Raw genomic sequence first — 19,751 nt, 5'->3', positions numbered from 1 at the left:
ATGTTGTAAAGTATCTTGTCTTGGTTTACTAAACTACTGAGCAGTTTTTTAAAGAGTAAGCTTAATTTTAAAATTCTAGGAAATTATAATACAGGCACTTCATAAAACAATTTGTTCAATAAAAAACAATAGTAATAACTTGATACATTTGGAATTTTTAAAAAATATTTGGCTAGTAAGCAACTTTTATAACGATCAAGCAACTAAGAAAAAAAAACCTTTATGGTGATAGTACATTCCTCAGGGTACAGATTATTTTGATGAACCCAAAGTTTATTTAAACATCAAAATTGCACTTATTATTCCTCATGGTATTGTCTAAAGCAAGTTGAAAATACTTTTTTCATTCTCAGAAATTTTTAAAGACAGATTTTGATATAAATCACAAAACAATTATAAAAGAATTGACTAAAAAAATCAGCCATTTTATATTTAGAATAAGAAATGGTAAATTATTCAACAACGTGGAAGTTTCTTTACTTAGAATCATTTGGGAAGTAAATTATTTTTCCCACAATTAGATTGATCTGGGATGAAAGACAATATTGAGAATAATGCCATAATTTAAGGAAAATTTTCAGGCATAGGGTAAGGCATAAAAGATATCTTGTGGGCAAAAATCACATATCAAATAACAAAAAAGTTACATAAATTTGAAGAGAATAAAGATGTGAACTTAAAATATAGGCATTGGCAAGCAAGTAAAACTTTCCAGACTCTTAAAATAAGAAGTGAGAATCTTTTCTTATAAATTATTTCCCAGAAACAAATATTGAAACTGAATGAGTAGTCACATAATTATGTAATTAGACCCCAAATAGCCACTACTTTGCAAGTGGCCAATAGAATCATAATGAGCTGCAATATGTGTTATGCAAACTAAACCCTGTTAAAGAATTGGGTTTGAAGAAGAAGACTCAAGCATACCATATACTTATGAGGTGCAATAATAATAATAATAATAATAATCCAGTTCTCTTTTTTTACTCTTGGGTCAAAAACAATCATTTTTTCACCTGTAACATGAAATCAAATTTCAATGAATCTAAATGTATAATCAAACATCTCCAGGAATTTTGGGTATTATGATGAAGATTAACTTGGATAAATGAGCTCGAAAATTTATTTTGGCTCCATTCTTTAAAAACTATGAAGACTGTATGAACAGGGCTATAGGAAGCCACTCTAAATGTTAAACATCTACTCTGCACCACTGTATCAATTGAATAATGTTATGTATTCAAATGTATGGCAGCCAGATTGATTTTTCCAGTGAAATATAAACCTTCAGCCTGTACTTGTTGTAATTATAAGGGAGGGAAAATAATAAACATGTGATTTTAAATTAAAAACCCCAATGTAACACTATGAATTACTAACCACACTAGTAATCACCACAGTGATGATAATAGTGGCAGGAAACAGCCAAATGCCTAGGCAGATAGGGCCGGGTCCCTGTGAAACCCCACTTCCAAGCCAGACAGTTTAAAGCTTGAAAGCCAAGCTACAGGTTAAATCCTCTGACCAGATTAAGAACTTGTTTACCTGTTTGACATGGTTTCCTGACTGATCACACCCTTCACATATTTTATATATACCTACCCTTTCCTAATAGGTTTTCTACACTGTTCTGCCCACCTTTGAGTGGTGTCTTCACTTTAACCTTTTTTGCATACTCACAAACCACTTAGCACACATTCACCATTCTGAGTCCATAAAAGGCCCTGTACCTGGCCACATGGGGTGCTTTCCTGCCTTCAGTTAAGGGGACCACTCCTGCATCCTCTTTCTGCTGAAAGCTGTTTGATCACTCAATAAAATTCTTCTCTGCCCTCCTCACCCTTCAAGGTTCAGTGCATTCTCGTTTTTCTTGTTCATGAGACAAGAACATGGGAAGCAGTGCGCAAGTCAGACTCAGCCTGTGCCAGCCAATTGGGCAGGACACCTCCTGTGGCAGGTAGCATGCCCCAAGCAAGGCAGAGGTCCCCACTGGCAAAGGGACTGAGAAAAATCCTGCATCATTGATGTTTGTTGAACATTAGAAATATTTGAGAGAAGTAGCCAGAAAATATTTTATTAATGAACAAAATATACTATTCTTAATTCCATAAAAATACAATGATTTGCATCCAAATTAAACTTATAGAAAATATGATCTTTGTCCTCATTACTTGGATGAAATCTAAATAAAAAATTACCTCTAGAAAGAAAGAAATAATTGCCAAATGTTCTTTAAAAGCCACAGAAAATGAGAAGTATTTAGAACAACTTCATAAGGCTGAATCACTGCAAATGACATGGATACATATTGTTTTTTTAAACACTCTGATCTATTTGTGAGAATAGGGGGATTGCTTATATAGGTTAATCCCCAGTGAATGTAACACTTGTTACTTTCAAAAAGAGAACTCAATAGGTACGCATCCTCCAAAATTCATGGTGACCATGTTCTGATTTGCTCAGGACATATCTAGCTTATGAGTTATCCTAAAGTAATTCTCATGATTTCCAAAGTGTTCTGGTTTGGACAATAAATTATATGGCCACCTTATCTATGATTCTTAATACAGCTAACATATATTTTTTTTTTCTTTTCGTTTTTAACAAACATTGTAAATTGCTGGTGTATGTAACAAATAAGAGTCAACAAAATGTTATTTTTGTCATTAAGTATTTAATTACTATGCCTCTATGTTGTAGAATTTTTGTCTAATTAATGATTTTTTGTGGAAAAATATTTTCCATTATCAATAACTCATTTATTATTGTTTTCCTCTAAATATTTTTTTAAACTCCACACAATCTTAATATGCAGAATAGGCAGCTACTTTAGGGTTAAAGTGCATATAGACAGGCAGAATCATCTATGTTAGAGGACTGGAGCACTGCTAACCATGTTTCATCCTGGGGTGTTTAAATGAACCTTGGAGCTCTCAAGCCCTAATTTGAATTTCAATGTGCCCATATATCCTAAGTTCAGAGTTATTTATACAAGATTGCTTATGGCAGACGTCCAAAGTCATATAGCTGTGGATTTTCCTCTTGTCAAATCCGATGTAGTGGCTGTAGCTTGTATTTGCATTTCTCCTGAAGTCAGCCACCATATCTCTGCAGAAAATAGAGTTAATGACTAATAACTTGGCACATTTTTTATAGACCAGTAGAGAAATGACAGGGCCCAAATTACTCATGGAGGATAGTTCTGATGTTGCTACCTTTCAGACTGCATCAGTAGATCTAAATATAGTTTGAACCTTCTACTTAAATATGATAAATTATTAAGCTCTGATTTGTGATGAAGTGCAAGTCAAGAAAAAGCATGAGGTAATACTTTAGTAGATCATACACCTGCCATAAAATGCTGAATCATTCATTGTTCTCCTTAATATTTGTCATAATGTTCTCTGTGTTTTTGTACTATAATATGAATTTTTCCTGTCTAGAGATAGTCAATTTACCTACTCTCACATTATGGAGTGGGCTTGCTGGTTCAAAGAATGTTTGATGAAATTTCAGAAAGAAAGTGTTTAATATTCAGAAAAATAGGAAAGTTATGTTAGTTATAAACCGGAAATGGGGCAAAATGACTTGGATGGAAAAGCCAACAGGAGTAAACTCAAGGAGAAAGGTGAATCACATAGAACCAAGGACATCAGAAAACACTGAGAGAAAAATTGCCAAATACACTTTTTTAAAAGTCAGTAATTAAGATGATTTTATGGTTGTTTGTAATATTTACAATCTTTAAGAGGAAGAGAAGCAGATAATGAATGAGTTAGTGTCTGCATTCAGGAAATTCATTTAACATCAGTGGGCTTATGCTTCATGGTTCCTCTATGGATTTAGGTGAACTAACCACCTATAGGTGAACAATTAATTTCATATAGTTATTTGAACTCTTTCTTTTTTGATTTATTTATTCTTAATAGTAGGTTTTTTTTTTTTTAATTGAGATGGAGTCTCACTCTGTCACCCAGGCTATAGTGCAGTGATGGCATTTTGGTTCATTACAACCTCCACCTCCCAGGGTCAAGCGATTCTCCTGCCTCAGCCTCCCGAGTAGCTGGGATTACAGGAGCCTGCAACCACGCCTGGGTAATTTTTGTATTTTTTAGTAGAGATGGGGTTTCACAATGTTGGCCAGGCTGGTCTCAAACTCTTGACCTCAAGTAATCCGCCCACCTTGGCCTCCCAAATTGCTGGGATTACAGACGTGAGCCACTGCGCCTGGCCTCAAAGGCTCTTTGGAAACAGATAAATAAAAGATGCTAATAGAATAGATGGAAAGGGTACAAAGATTTGGGTAAAATGATAAAGGCACGCAGAGCGATAAGAAAATGGTCAATGTGCTTTGGGCAAAATTTTGTTTTACATGTTATACTGTTATGCAATTATAAACATCAAGGTAAGTAACAGAGAAATGCAATACTATCTGGTGCAAGAAACAGTGAAGAAGTTCTGTATAGAGGATGCAGCCAACATGCTGTTGTTACCTGACCTGTAGCTTTAGTAAAATTTAAGTGGTTAACTAGAGTTCTAAAAAGCAGCACAAACTAGAAGGAAATTGAGAATCTGTGCCATAAATTGTCATGAAGTATTTATCAGACACTCTTTTTGAATTTAAGAGTAGGCAATTTGTAATTTCCCTTCTTTAATACTAACGATAAGCAGTAGAAAATGATTGGAAAGACTAACATAAGTTTATTTTGTATTAAGATGCTTTGGCCCTAACAGTTTAATGATGTTGTACCTTTCCATAGCTTTCTTTGATTTTACTTGCTTGGGCTTTGCTGGACATTTTGGATTAGTAGGCTGTTTCCTACCAATTTACAAACATTTTGAGCCATGTTTTTTCACAGATTTTGTTGTGATGTAGTCTATCTCTTCTCTTCTGCTGGGACATTAAAGGAATAATAGCTGAAAAAAAATTACAAGCTCCGGAAGTATAGACTTCCAGGCTGCTGCCTACATAGCCATCCAAATAACAAGCAAAAAATATAATAACACTCATATGTGAGAAGAGAGATTTCTTTCTAGTTTTGAAAAAATGGGGTGTTTACAATTCACTTCTCAAAAAACTCCATTATAGTAAGAGTACGTTTTCTGGAAAACAAAATGAGATAGTATTTAAAGATAATTTATAGTAGGATAAAAAAATAACTCAACAAATGCGCTAAAGAAGGCTACAGTGGTATTGGGAGAATTTATTCTTCTATGAACTCTGAGAGTATCAAAACCCAGAGTGGGTTAAGAGACAGAGTGGACTCTAAATCTATTAAATTTAAGAGTTGTGTATATTATTCTTTTGGCATTTAACCCATATACCAACCCTTGCACAATAGCATTTGTCAACTAAAGCCTGAGTTTTTTAAAGTAAAATGAATATTTGTCTTTGGAGAGTGTTCAGTGCTTTATTGAAGATGTGGCATGAAAGAAATAAGAGCCAGACTATTTCTCTTTGGTAATTTAAAATAAAAATGTGGAATAGGGGAAGAAAAGGTAATTTTTATCTAGAAATGAAGAGCATTAAGGTACTTTGTAAGCAGAAAATAAGAAACCTTATTTAAAAAAATATCAGATCATAAATGGAAACATAATCTATGACAGCCATTTATACACATTGAAAAACCTGTAAATGCGAATTAAGGCTATTCATCTATGTGAGAAAACCATTAAATACAAAGAGAAAGAAAATGCTTTAAAAAAATGAAAGTGACAACCTTAAAGGTTAAAGAAACAAAATACAAGAACTAGACATAAATAGAATTAAAATTTGAATTATTTTACTTAGATTCTAAAGGACATAGCCTACAAGCTCAAGAATAAGTTGTGATGAAACAGCCGCAGTGAGAAAACAAGTCTTAATTGTGAATAATAATATATTTACATATGGAGTTACAGGATATGTGAAGACAATCTTACCAAGACTGTTTAGCCCAAGAAGCCTAATTTGTATATTAATATTCTAAATGGGTCAAAATCTGACCTACCAAGCATTGAATATTTTAAAATCAAAATTGTTTATAAAAACAAGAGGATCAAGGAACCATCAATTTTCGTTTACCTACATTCTAATTTAGAAACACTGAGAGCTGTTTTCAGGAAATTAAATTATTTTTAAATGAAGATGGTAAAGTCCATTTTTTTGTGAAATCAAAGAAAGAAGAAAAATAAATATGTAGCTCTATTCATTAAAAAAAGTAATGAGCAGACTACTTGAACTTGAGAAACACTAGAAGTAAAAAATAAACCTGCTTAATTAGGCAGGCAAAAGAATTGCAAAAGAAAAAAAAAAGGAAAATTGCAGCTGTTGCTTCTATGTGGTTTATAAAAGCATAACCTGGGAAATATTAACCTGATCATGGAGATGAGGAAGTTATAATGTTGCAAAAATCAGAGAAAAGAGTAGAAATTAATTAGATAAAGGAATACAGAGCATTCTAGACAGAGGGAACAGCATACAGGGCACTGGAGGTGAGTTTGCATGTGTGAGGAACAAGGTGGAAAAGAAAAGGGTGGCCCGATCCTGCAAAGCCATACACAAGATATTAAGATTTGTCATTTCATCCTAGGAGCGTTGCAAACTTTTCAGGTATTTCAGTCTGGGCTAAAGGGCATAGCAGTAGTGGCAGCAGCATGATCCTACTTACATTTTTCTTTTTTCTTTTTTTTTTTTTTGACAGTGGTGCTATCCCGGCTCATTGCAACCTCCACCTCCTGGGTTCAAGTGATTCCCCTGTCTCAGCCTCCTGAGTAGCTGGGACTACAGGCACGCGCCACCATGCCCAGCTAATTTTTTTTTTCTTGTATTTTAGTAGAGACGAGGTTTCACCGTGTTGGCTAGGATGGTCTCAATCTCCTGACCTCGTGATCCACCCGCCTCAGACTCCCAAAGTACTGGGATTGCAGGCGTGAGCCACCGTGCCTTGCCTTTTACTTATATTTCTAAAGCATCACTTTTCCTACTTTTAGAGCATTGTATTGAAGGTAGATAAGAACAAGGATGCTATTGAGTGCTAGGTAAAGGATTGGTCCTGGAGATGTGAATGCATGGCCGTTTGAAGATCTAGCCATCTTTGACATACTCACTAGCTGTTCATGAAGGAGAAATCAGAGTCTTAGATATCTAAAGTGATATATAAAATGATTAGTCGTACATAACTTAGTGTGAGTTACAAATGTGTCTACTTAAATTAATGAGAAAATGACAAAATAAAGTGCCAAGGAAGATGATCTGAAACATTCTTACACTTTTATCATTGTTGAACAACTGTTTTACTTGAGAGTCATTCTGAAGAATATTCAATTAGTTCTTCCTGTGTGATCAAATGTAATCCTTCCCTTTCCAGACCAAAAAAATAAATAAATAAAATTTCCCTATCTAGTAACTGTTTTCTGTAGCTTTGATAAAAGCTCAATTCTTGATCTGACATTCAGATTCATTAAATTCAAACTTTATTTACATAGCTTCTTCCTTTCAGTTAGGGAAGAGACATGTATTTTTAAATACTATCTTTGAGAGTGGGGATAATTTGGCTGGTGAAAGCTTTTTTGGCTTTTGGAAAAATCTTAATAGCAAATATAATGCTAACAATTAATATACAAAATGGGGAAAAACAAATAAAACCAAAACCTATCAGGGAAAAATTAGTTCCAGAACTAATTTTGTAACAGAAATAATGTAATAAAACAACGTCCAAAAGTTTGAGGCTTAGATCTCATAAAAATATATTAATAACTTTTAGCAGAACAATCATGCTTTTTTTTAGAAAAAAATTAAAACAGCATGGTTGACCTCTTTAACCTCCTTTATCCAATTTACTGGCTGTATTTAGATTTTAGGCATGAAGATTATATGAGATTGAATTGTCCCCAAAACTTCAAAGGCTGAAAATGTTATAAGGTAATTCTGACATAATTTTCCCCATTTGTCCTTCTTTGTTCACTCTTCTTAGACAGTAGGCGGGCAAGCTACAGGGCAAGTTTGAATAATATGCCTAAGGACACATCCTCATTCTATATCAGTATATTCCATGTTACTAACTCAATATCATCTGTAAGCAAATAACTAGTGACTATTTCCACAAGAAGATACAGACAGCTGCTGAGACAGAGTCAGTTCTCTCTGGTTGCTGGCCTGTGCCCTTATCCTGCAGAGTGCTTGATGAACCACAGTCCATTGCTACTAGTGCCCCAGGTACCATCCTCCTGCATTAATGGTGATCTCTCCTACTGCTATGTACAAGCACAGCCAAAGAGCATTTGCTGTTCCTTTGGCAGCAGTAGACATTTCAACCTTTTAAAAATTTTATTTTGTGTTTTATTCATAGCGAGAAAGCTAGTTTGAAATCCTTAGGCGAGTTTAGGGGAAGGCCACCCTGTGGTTTGTGTGGAAGCCACAAGACTAAACGAAATCCAAAAGACTATTGAGCCTGAAGGACACATTGCAGTACATGGGCTCCTTCCTCTCATTGCTTCTTAAGTACTATCAGGCAGCATTTCTGGGCTCACGGCTCATGCAGCTTTCTAGAGGATGCTGATTAACAGTATGTTTCATTCTGGTGTCTGGATTTTATTGTCAGCCTTTCCTTCTCTATGTTCTGTGGATACATATTTTTCTCTGTACTTTAACATAAAGTCAAATTTATTCACATTTGAAGCATGTTTTTGCACACTACTTGCACCCTCTATTTTAAATCAGTTTAGTAACAAAAAAAGGTAGTTGTAACAACAAATTTCTGCTAGGCAAATTTACTTTCTTGGGGGAGAAACCATCTAACAGCAAACTTTTACTTTTATTACAAATACTCCATTTTTAATATTAAGCCTTTTTAGTGGCTTAATTTGCCTAACTTTAATTTTGTATTGAAATAAAGGATAAAGGTATTAATGGTAAATTTTTGAGTTGTGAAATTAGACACGAAAGCAATTCACTATTTTTTCTTATTGTGTACTTTTCATTCAAAGTGACAAATGGAAAATATCTTTAATCTTAAAATCTCACCAGATAGAGGTTGGATTTCTCATTACTTGCTTAAAGAATGGTCTCATAATCAGCTAGGAAATAAATTATGCTATATAATTTTATAGAAGAAATCTAAGGCTCAAAATGGATACATACTTTTCCTGCTAATTACAAAGTAAAGTTGAATGTGAGCTGAGAAAATAATACATATAAATACTGTTCTCTTCCCCTAACCATCTTAGACTCTTCCCTCGACATCGGAAATAAATTGGTATTAAAGTAATCATCTAAACTATACTGTATTACCTAATCATATATTAGCCATGTAAGTACTTCTAGATTAAGTAGTTCTATGCCTCTTTTGGTGTGCTCTTAACATGCTTTAAAACTGAACTACAAGTAATCTCATGAAACATGTACACTTCAAAGCATTCACATATTTTTTTCATTAAATTGGTCAACAAGAAGCACAAAAAACCCTCTTGCTGATTCATTAAAATGTGATTACTTTTGATGCTAATAAGCAATCAGATTCATTGGTGTACTTGTAAGTAAATTTGTAAGTAAATTAATACTAGCGACAAAACAAGGGGCTGTAGCAATATAGCATCTTCTAAAAACCATGTCTAGAAAATGGTGGAAGTCTGAGAAAAATACTAACCAAGAACAAATTAATTGATTAATATATGTTCCCCTGAAAGATTTGTCTAATTTATGTGCATTTGTGTAAAAATAAGATTGGCAATATTTTAACAGAGAAATCAGATTTTTTTTTCTTTAATGACTCCTTCAGGATTCAATATGATATTAGTGGTGAACTGTCTACAATATCTTGTTTACATTCAAAATTAGTTTGTAACTAATGTCTCCAGGTAAATAAAATAAAAATAAGCAAACAGAGAACAAATGCTACCAAAAAAGTTATAACACTGACTAATAACAGTCAGCATTATAAGCAAACGTATTTTTATTAAAATAAGACAATAATTATTTACGTAATTTTATTCACATTCTACATAAAAAAGTAAGTGTTCTCCAACACAGCTAGAAGGATGTAAAGTCTAATCTTCTCTAATTGATATGCATTTGGAATATTCCGAGAATTCTCTTCATCTCAGCTACAGTCCTCAACATGGTTTAAATATGCAGACATTAACATACATTTAAATAACACTAGTAAGGTCAGTTAAGAATAGTCTGAATATATAGGATGGTAAATTTGCATGTAAAATGTAGGAGAAAGCCCACATTAATGTATATTCTTTTCCATTCTCATTTCTTTTTTGATAATACAAATCATTTCATCAGTATATTAAAAATAATCCATTAAACACCTGTAAGTCATCTCAGAATGGAAAAAGCAATGTGAATCTCTGAAGCTCATATGCATTATTCAAATACTATCTGGTTGCATGTGAAAATAAACAGGTAAACCTCTCTACTGTACTAGTCAATTACAATTTCTTTCACCTTTGATGATTTTCTTCTGAAACTGATTTCTACACAGGGCTGTAGGTTGTAGGGAAGTGGGTTGTAGTGAAGTAGGCTATCAACGAGACTAAAATAGAGGAATCTAGAATCTATAAGAATTATAATAATTACTAAGTCAATCTTCTTGCTCCAGAATTTGGATTAGAACATAATAAGAGAAATGGCAATTAGGCAAGAGAAGAAAGGAAAAATATGCTGTGTCAGATAGCCACGGTGCTCATTAGAAATAGAAAATAGGAGAGTAATGTATCCTAATTGCCACTAGTCCAGGTCTAGTTAATGTCCAACTTAATAAACAATCACTTTGTTTCATTATTCTGTAATGTTTTAGTTTAACAAGATATATATGAGTCACTATGCTTAAAAAATAAAAGAGCACATGAAGCCTTCCTCTGGTTATCATTTTAAGTTTTCTTTTTTTTACAAATGTTTCTCTTGCCTAGAATATGCTTCCTTATTCACTCCAATTGGTATGTGTATCCCTCAGAAAAAAATCTCAAACCTAATGAACTTACAGAGCCTTTACAGAATTTCCAAGGCAGGATTAAAGGATATTTTCCTTGGATTTTAACTACACTGTGTACAGAGCTTGATTATAACACTAACTGTGTTGTGCCAAGAGTGCCTAGAGTGGAGGACTCTGTTTTGTTTTCAGTTTTTGCCCATAACTAACATAACACTTGATATACATGAAATGTTAAATAAATATTGGTTGATACATGTGAAGATCAAATATAGTCAGAACTAGAATATTATTTCTCTAGTAGAATGTTTTTAATTAAATAAGTTTTAAAAGCATGTACGTCTTAGGGCTGCTATAACAACACCACAGACTGGGTGGCTTATAAATAAGAAAATTTATTTTTAACAGTTACACATGCTGAAAGTCTGAGATCAGGATCCAGAATGATTGTGTTCTGTTAAGGGCCCCCTTTGAAGTTACAGAGTTTAATCTTCTCCTTGTATCTTCACATCAGAGAATGAGAGCAAGAGAGCTCCTTGAGATCTCTTTTATAAGGAATCTAAACCCATTCATGAGGACTCCACTTTCATAACCTAATTATCTCCCAAAGATCCCACCTCCTAATACCCTCACACTGGGGGTTAGGATTTCAACAGATAAATTTGGGGGGACACGAGCATTCAGTCCATTGCAAAGTAATATGAGGAAAAAATTTTAAAAATTTGTTTACTGAACTTTAATAAACTGTAGGTTAGAAAATGTTTATTATTTATTCTAAACACATTGTTTTGCCTTAGAAATCACATCAACTTCCAGCAAAACTTAGGTGAAATCAAATGTAAAAATGCTAAAATCCATATTAGATTTGACTGGAAACATTTTGAAATATAATATATTTAATCATCTGTAAAGATAACCTTAAAATGAGCAATCATGAAGGTATGAAATGAATAATTTTGACATCAGTGTAACACTTAAGTCATCTAGGAGTGATATTAGTCTAGCCTCAACATCTTCACTGAGTAAGAAACATCACAGGAAAACATATGAAAATTTGAAAAATAAGGCTCTAATCCACTCAGAACTTTTGCATCAGATACTCTTTATAGTTTAAACAGCCTCTTCTTATGCTATATATTCCTGCCTAGGCCACAATATTCAGGTCCAGTCTGAGCTGTTCATTGGGCAATGTCTGATACATTCTACTCTCACTAAACCTCTCTCTTTAAATCACTGCACCACATACAGACATACAGTTTTAGGTGTGCCGATTTGATACTTTTTTGGTGGAATACTCTGTGGAGCCTATAGAATGTCATTTAAAAAAACTCTTATTAATATATTTTGTAAAATATCAAGAGCAAAAGGACATGCTAATGAAGTGCTGGTGCTATACTACTACTAAAAATACAGATAAGGTTTAGAAGAGAGATTGAGGTGAAAGTCAGTCAATTATTGTGATATTGTATCTTTCCTTTTCAATTAGCATCAAAACATATATAAAAATTTAACTAGTAAAGAAAAGTAGCAATCTAGAGAAGGTGATATAATCTCTCATCTTTTTTAATGTGGACATTCTAAATTTGTTAGTAGAAACCATTTCCCAATGAAAAACTTTATTTCTGGTTTCAATTTTTGTCTTGGCCAATTCAATACAAATTCAGTAGTATTTGTTGAACATAGTTTCTGAAATGTTCCTCAAAAGCAAAGGGAAAGTGGCAGGTTCATCGGGCTTTTGTCTCTTCCACTGCCCTTCTCTTTCGCCTGCATAAAGTACATGCAATTTTGGAATCTCCGTAGAATCAAGAGACAACTTAAAAAGGGAGTCTATACACTGAATATGGCAGAGCAGGAAGATAGCAAGAGACTATATCTCGCTGATAATTTCTTAGAAGAGCTACAATAGTAGATTTCTAACTCCATCTTTTTTAACTTTGAAGAAAAATCAACCTGTAATATGTTTAAACCCCTATTTTCTGATCACCATGAATGTAATTCCTAATCAATTTAAAAAGTACACTTACTCTAACCTAGATAATGGAAAAAAACAGAACATTTGAATTTCTCCCCCTCCCCTTCTTATAACTTTCCTTGGATGGTGATACATTGTTAAATATCTTTGCTAAGGTCAACCTAGACATCAGATTCATTGGATGAATATAGGAGAGAAAACAAAGCTCACCAGCAGGGCAGAATCACACATTTGTCTTCAAGTGGAATAGTTCTTGCAGCAGTCTACAGAGCTGTCCAGGAATGATTCTCTTTGCCCCTTATATTAGTCCATTCTCACACTGCTATAAAGAATTTCCCTGAGACTGGATAATTTATAAATAAAAGAGGTTTAGTTGACTCACAGCTCCACATGTCTGGGGAGGCCTCAGGAAACTTACAATCATGGCAGAAGGTGAAGGGGAAGCAAGCTTGGATCTTTTCACATGCCTGCAGGAGAGAGAGAAGAGTGTAACACAGAGCAGGGGAAACTGCCTTATAAAACCATCAGGTCTTGTGGGAACTCACTGACTATCACGAGAACAGAATGGGGGAAACCACCACCGGGATTCAATCACTTCCCACCAGGCCTCTCTCTCAACACCTGGGGATTACAATTCAAGATGAGATTTGGGTGGAGACACAGAACCTAACCATATCACCCCTTCAAGTGATGGTCTCAGAAGCAATGAAATAAAATTTTTCAGGTGGGGCACAGGAATAGTATGAAGTCTTATGATCCTCAGGAGTGAATGTCTCTTGTGAAAATTCCATAGACAGTTTCCATATCCCTGAACAGGACATACCAGTGACAAAAATCACCAGATTCAGGGAAGCCCAAAAATATGTTCTACCCAGCATTTTTATTTTTCCTAGGCAGATGCAGACTCCCACATTTGGGCCATTTTTACAGTAACTCTATAGTGTAATAACATAGTTAACATCTTATTTTTATCCAGTTTCCAGGAACAAAAGATCTAAAGTAAATACTCAGAAAGAATATAAAAATGTTTTAATGTTTCACCCATAAGATGCTGTGGTAGAAAATGATAACCTGATTTTAAATTGAGGAGATCATTAAATACTAATATCAGGAGGCTTCCATTTATTCATTATATTCTGTAGATCCATGGAAAATTAAAATTTATGTCCTTAAAAGAGAAAAGAATACTGAATCACTCAATAAATACAAGTCTAACCTAGTACAGAACTTTCTTGGACTTCAAGCTCTAGAATTTAACTGGTAAATACAATTTTCACATACAAATAATATCATTTTCACATACAAATTTACAAGTGTTTGATCTTAAGCCTCTGTCAACTACAACTGAACTAATTTACTTACTAAGCCAAATAAAAAGTTAACTTAAAAAAACCCTATATTTATTTCATAGATATTTTCTAAAGATGGAAAGACACATTCTGCCATATAGCTACTATTTGCTTCCACATCTGTTATCTGCTCGTCTCCCCACAACTCCGTATCTCAAGAGACTGACCTGCTTAGATTGCGTCAAGGGCTCTGGCTTAGGACAGACCTCAGCTAACTATGGGACTTGGCAGGAGATCCAGCAGCAGGAGGAAAGTGAGGTAAGGGTATGTGTTTCTTTGGCTCCCTTCCTGAGGAGCAGCCATAGTATAATTGTGTGCCTTGATTGAAGGTCACTGATTCTCTCAGGGTGTTCCTTTGTATATAATTCTGCATTGCTTTTCAGGAACCACCCCCACTTCTCATTCCTTCCACACTCAGGTTGTTACAATTCCACCATTATAAATACAACGATGTGGAACTATCCCTAGCAGTTTCCCTATGCTGTGTCTATGTCTTGGTACCATAGCTCTTTTATTAAATCTTCGTCTAATTTTTCTTTGTTGAATGTGCCTGGTTCTTGCTTGAACCTTGGCCAGTACACAGGATAATAGAAATCCTCTGCACAATTGCTTTCGTTCTTTACATGATAGTACTTTATTGTTGATGGGATCTTGTAAAAATCATCCGTTCTTAATTAATAAAGGAGAAAAACCCTCACCATATTTTACATGAGTTCTCCCTCTAATAATAGGAGGTTTTTCCCTAGATAGTAGAAGATCATTTTCTACTCATTTCCTAGTTCAAATTATAATAACATCAAATTTCAAAATATGTCATCTGGCTTTCAGGGAAAAATAGGCTATTGAGAAATCCTAAGAATCTAATTAAATGAAAGTAGTAAGTTCATTTGCTTTTTATTATAAATGAAAACATAAGTTTAATGAATAATTACATTTCCCAAATACTGAAGGATGAGATAGTGAAACTAAAATGATTGAATGTTCCAATATTCATTCATTTCAGGCTCCAGCTAATCTTTAATATAGCAAAAATACAAATACATGTTTACACCATGCAAATATATTAAATAGTATAAAATGCAATTATAGTGAATTACTGGAGTTTATTTCATAATTAAAATATATCAATTTTATTTTTGTCATGGAACTTTATTTTCCGTTCTATATTCTTAAAAATTCTCTGGCTTAAAATTTAACAAAGGTTTTTGTTTGCTTTGCAAGTTTTTAAAAAATATTGGCTTACTTTTTATGGCTTTCAATTATATGCTTAGATTTAAATGATTATTTTATTACCTCTGGTAGTAGCTATACATTTTTAGTTTTAATCAGTTTTTAAAATCTCTTTATATATTATTTTTGCTTGGGTTTCATTAATTCCTTTAATGAAAAAATTGAGTGCTTCATAATAACAAAGGGCATTCTGGAAATAACAGAACACCACAAAGATACTCTTCGAAAAGAGCAACCCCAAGACACATAATCGTTAGATTCACCAAGGTTGAAATGAAGGAAACAATGTTAAGCGCAGCCAGAAAGAAAGGTCAGGTTACCCACAAAGGGAACCTCATCAGACTAATAGCAGATGTCTCTGCAGAAACCCTACGAGCCAGAAGAGAGTGGGGGACAATATTCAACATTCTTAAAGAAAATAAATTTTGACCCAGAATTTCATATCCAGCCGAACTAAGCTTCATAAGCAAAGGAGACATAAAATCCTTTACAGACAAGCAAATGCTGAGAGATTTTGTCACCACCAGGACTGCCTTACAAGAGCTCTGGAAGGAAGCACTAAATATGGAAAGGAAACACTGGTACCAGCCACTGCAAATCATACCAAATTGTAAAGACCATTGACACTATGAAGAAACTGTATCAACTAACAGGCAAAATAACCAGCTAGCATCATAATGACAGGATCAAATTCAAGCATGACAATATTAACCTTAAATGTAAAGGGGCTAAAATCCCCAATTAAAAGACGCAGACTGGCAAATTGGATAGAGTCAAGACCTATTGGTGTGCTGTATTCAGGAGACCTATCTCAAGAGGAAAGACAAACATAGGCTCAAAATAAAGGGATGGAGGAATATTTACCAACCAAACAGAAAGCCAAAAAAAAAAAAAAAAAAAAAGCAGGGGTTGCAATCCTAGTCTCTGATAAAACAGACTTTAAACCAACAAAGATCAGAGAAGACAATGAGAAGCGTTACATAATGGTAAAGGGATCAATGCAACAAGAAAAGCTAACTATCCTAAATAAACATGCACCAATACAGGAGCACCCGAATTCATAAAACATGTTCTTAGAGACCTACAAAGAGACTTAGACTCCCACACAATAATAGTGGGAGACTTTAATACCCCACTGTCAATATTAGACAGATCAGTGAGACAGAAATTTAATAAGGATATTCAGGCTTGAACTCAACTCTGGACCAAGCAGACCTAATAGACATCTACAGAACTCTCCACCCCAAATCAACAGAATATACATTCTTCTCAGCACCACATTGCACTTATTTTAAAACTGACCACATAATTGGAAGTAAAATACTCCTCAGCAAATGTAAAAGAACAGAAATCACAACAATCTGTCTCTCAGACCACAGTGCAATCAAATCAGAACTCAGGATTAAGAAACTCACTCAAAAGTGCACAATTACATGGAAACTGAACAACCTGCTCCTGAATGACTACTGGGTACATAATGAAATGAAGGCAGACATAAATAAGCTCTTTGAAACCAATGAGAACAAAGACACAACATACCAGAATCTCTGGGACACATTTAAAGCAGTGTTTAGAGAGAACTTTATAGCACTAAATGCCCACAGGAGAAAGCAGGAAATATCTCAAACTGACATCCTAACATCACAATTAAAAGAACTAGAGAAGCAAGAGCAAATAAATTCAAAAGCTAGCAGCAGACAAGAAATAACCAAGATCAGAGCAGAAATGAAGGAGATAGAGACAGGAAAAACCTTTCAAAAATTAATGAATCCAGGAGATAGTATTTTTAAAAGATTAACAAAATGGATAGACCACTAGCCAGAGTAATAAAGAAGAAAAGAGAAGAATCAAACAGAAACAGTAAAAAATGATGAAAGGGATATCACCACTGATGCCACAGAAATACAAACTACCGTCAGAGAATACTATAAACACAACTACACAAATGAACTGGAAAATCTAGAAGAAATGGATAAATTCCTGGACACATACACCCTCCCAAGACTAAACCAAAAAGAATTCGAATCCCTGAATACACCAATAACAAGTTCTGAAATTGAGGCAGTAATTAATATCCTACCAGCCAAAAAAAGCCCAGGACCAGATGGATTCACAGCCAAATTCTACCAGAGGTACGAAGAGGAGCTGGTACCATTCCTTCTGAAACTATTCCAAACAATAGAAAAAGAAAGACTACGCCATAACTAATTTTATGAGGCCAGCATGATCCTGATACCAAAACCTGGCAAAGACACAACAACAACAAAAAAGAAAATTTCAGGCCAATATCCCTGATGAACATTGATGTGAAAATCCTCAGTAGAATACTGGCAAACTGGATCCAGCAGCACATCAAAAAGCTTATCCACCACAATCAAGTTGGCTTCATCCCTGGGACACAAGGCTGATTCAACATACACAAATCAATAAATGTAATCCATCACATAAAGAGAACCAATAACAAAAACCACATGATTATCTCAATAGATGCAGAAAAGGTCTTTGATAAAATTCAACACCCCTTCATGCTAAAAACTCTCAATAAACTAGGTATTGATGGAACATATCTCAAAATAGTAAGAGCTATTTATGACAAATCCACAGCCAATATCATACTGAATGGGCAAAAGCTGGAAGCATTCCCTTTGAAAACCAGCACAAGACAAGGATGCCCTTTCTTACCACTCCTACTCAACATAGTATTGGAAATTCTTGCCAGGGCAATCAGGCAAGAGAAAGAAATAAAGTGTATTCAAATAGGAAGAGATGAAGTTAAATTGTCTTTGTGTGCAGATGACATGATTGTATATTTAGAAAACTCCATCGTCTCAGCCCAAAATCTCCTTAAGCTGATAAGCAACTTCAGCAAAGTCTCAGCATACAAAATCAATGTGCAAAAATCACAAGCATTTCTATACACCAATAATAGACAAACAGAGAGCTAAATCATGAGTGAACTCCCATTCACAATTGCTACTAAGAGAAAAAAATACCTAGGAATACAACGTAGGATGTGAAGGACCTCTTCAAGGGGAACTATAATCCACTGCTCAAGGAAATAAGACAGGACACAAACAAATGGAAAAACATTCTATGCTCATGGATAGGAAGAATCAATATCGTGAAAATGGCCATACTGCCCAAAGTAATTTACAGATTTAATGCTATACCCATCAAGCTACAATTGACTTTCTTCACAGAATTAGAAAAAACTACTTTAAATTTCATATGGAACCAAAAAAGAGCCTGTATAGCCAAGACAATACTAAGCAAAAAAAAAAAAAAAAAAAAAAAAAAAAAGCAAAGCTGGAGGCATCATGCTACCTGACTTCAAACTATACTACAAAGATATAGTGACCAAAACAGCATGGTACTGGTACTAAAACATATGCATAGACCAATGGAACAGAACGGAGGCCTGAGAAAGAATGCCACACATCTACAACCATCTGATCTTTGACAAACCTGACAAAAACAAGAAATGGGGAAAGGATCACCTATTGAATAAATGGTGTTGGGTAAACTGGCTAGCCATATATAGAAAACTGAAACTGGACCCCTTCCTTACACCTCATAAAAAAATTAACTGAAGATTGATTAAAGACTTAAACGTAAGACCTAAAATCATAAACACCCTAAAAGAAAACCTAGGCAATACCATTCAGGACACAGGCATGGACAAAGACTTTATGACTAAAACACCAAAAGCAATGGCAACAAAAGCCAAAATTGACAGATGGAATCTAATTAAACTAAAGAGATTCTGCATAGCAAAAGAAACTATCATCAGAGTGAACAGGTAACCTTACAGAATGGGAGCAAATTTTTGCAGTCAATCCATCTGACAAAGGGCTAGCATCCAGAATCTACAAGGAACTTAAACAAATTTACAAGAAAAAAGCAACGCCTTCAAAAAGTGGGAGAAGAATATGAACAGACACTTCTCAAAAGAAGACATTTATATGGGCAGTAAACATATGAAAAAAAGCTCATCATCACTGGTCATTAGAGAAATGCAAATCAAAACCACAATGAGATACCATCTCGTGCCAGTTAGAATGGTGATCATTAAAAAGTCAGGAAACAACAGATGCTGGAGAGGATGTGGAGAAATAGGAACACTTTTACATGTTGGTGGGAGTGTAAATTAGTTCAACCATTGTGGAAGACAGCAGGGCTATTCCTCAAGGATCTAGAACCAGAAATACCATTTGACCCAGCAATCCCATTACTGGGTATATACCCAAAGGATTATAAATCATTCTACTATAAAGACACATG

The 19,751-nt window shown here is 34.4% G+C and overlaps 1 long non-coding RNA gene across 10 annotated transcripts in view; it reads right to left on the bottom strand.

Moving 5' to 3' along the window:
* Positions 1-14,572, bottom strand: part of LOC134808289 (uncharacterized) — a 291,140-nt gene extending 276,568 nt beyond the window's left edge. For 9 of the 10 annotated variants that reach the window (XR_010150921.1, XR_010150920.1, XR_010150919.1 and 6 more), the window contains exon 1: positions 13,102-13,404. This is a non-coding gene — a long non-coding RNA (uncharacterized LOC134808289). Of the gene's footprint in view, positions 1-13,101; positions 13,405-14,407 lie in introns of those variants that run through there. The other variant, XR_010150924.1, reaches the window with a different exon arrangement.
* Positions 14,573-19,751: the final 5,179 nt, after the last annotated feature.

Source organism: Pan troglodytes, chromosome 15 (assembly GCF_028858775.2).
Source record: "Pan troglodytes isolate AG18354 chromosome 15, NHGRI_mPanTro3-v2.0_pri, whole genome shotgun sequence".
Taxonomy (NCBI): Eukaryota; Metazoa; Chordata; class Mammalia; order Primates; family Hominidae; genus Pan; species Pan troglodytes.
This window is presented reverse-complemented; position numbering and strand designations above follow the sequence as displayed.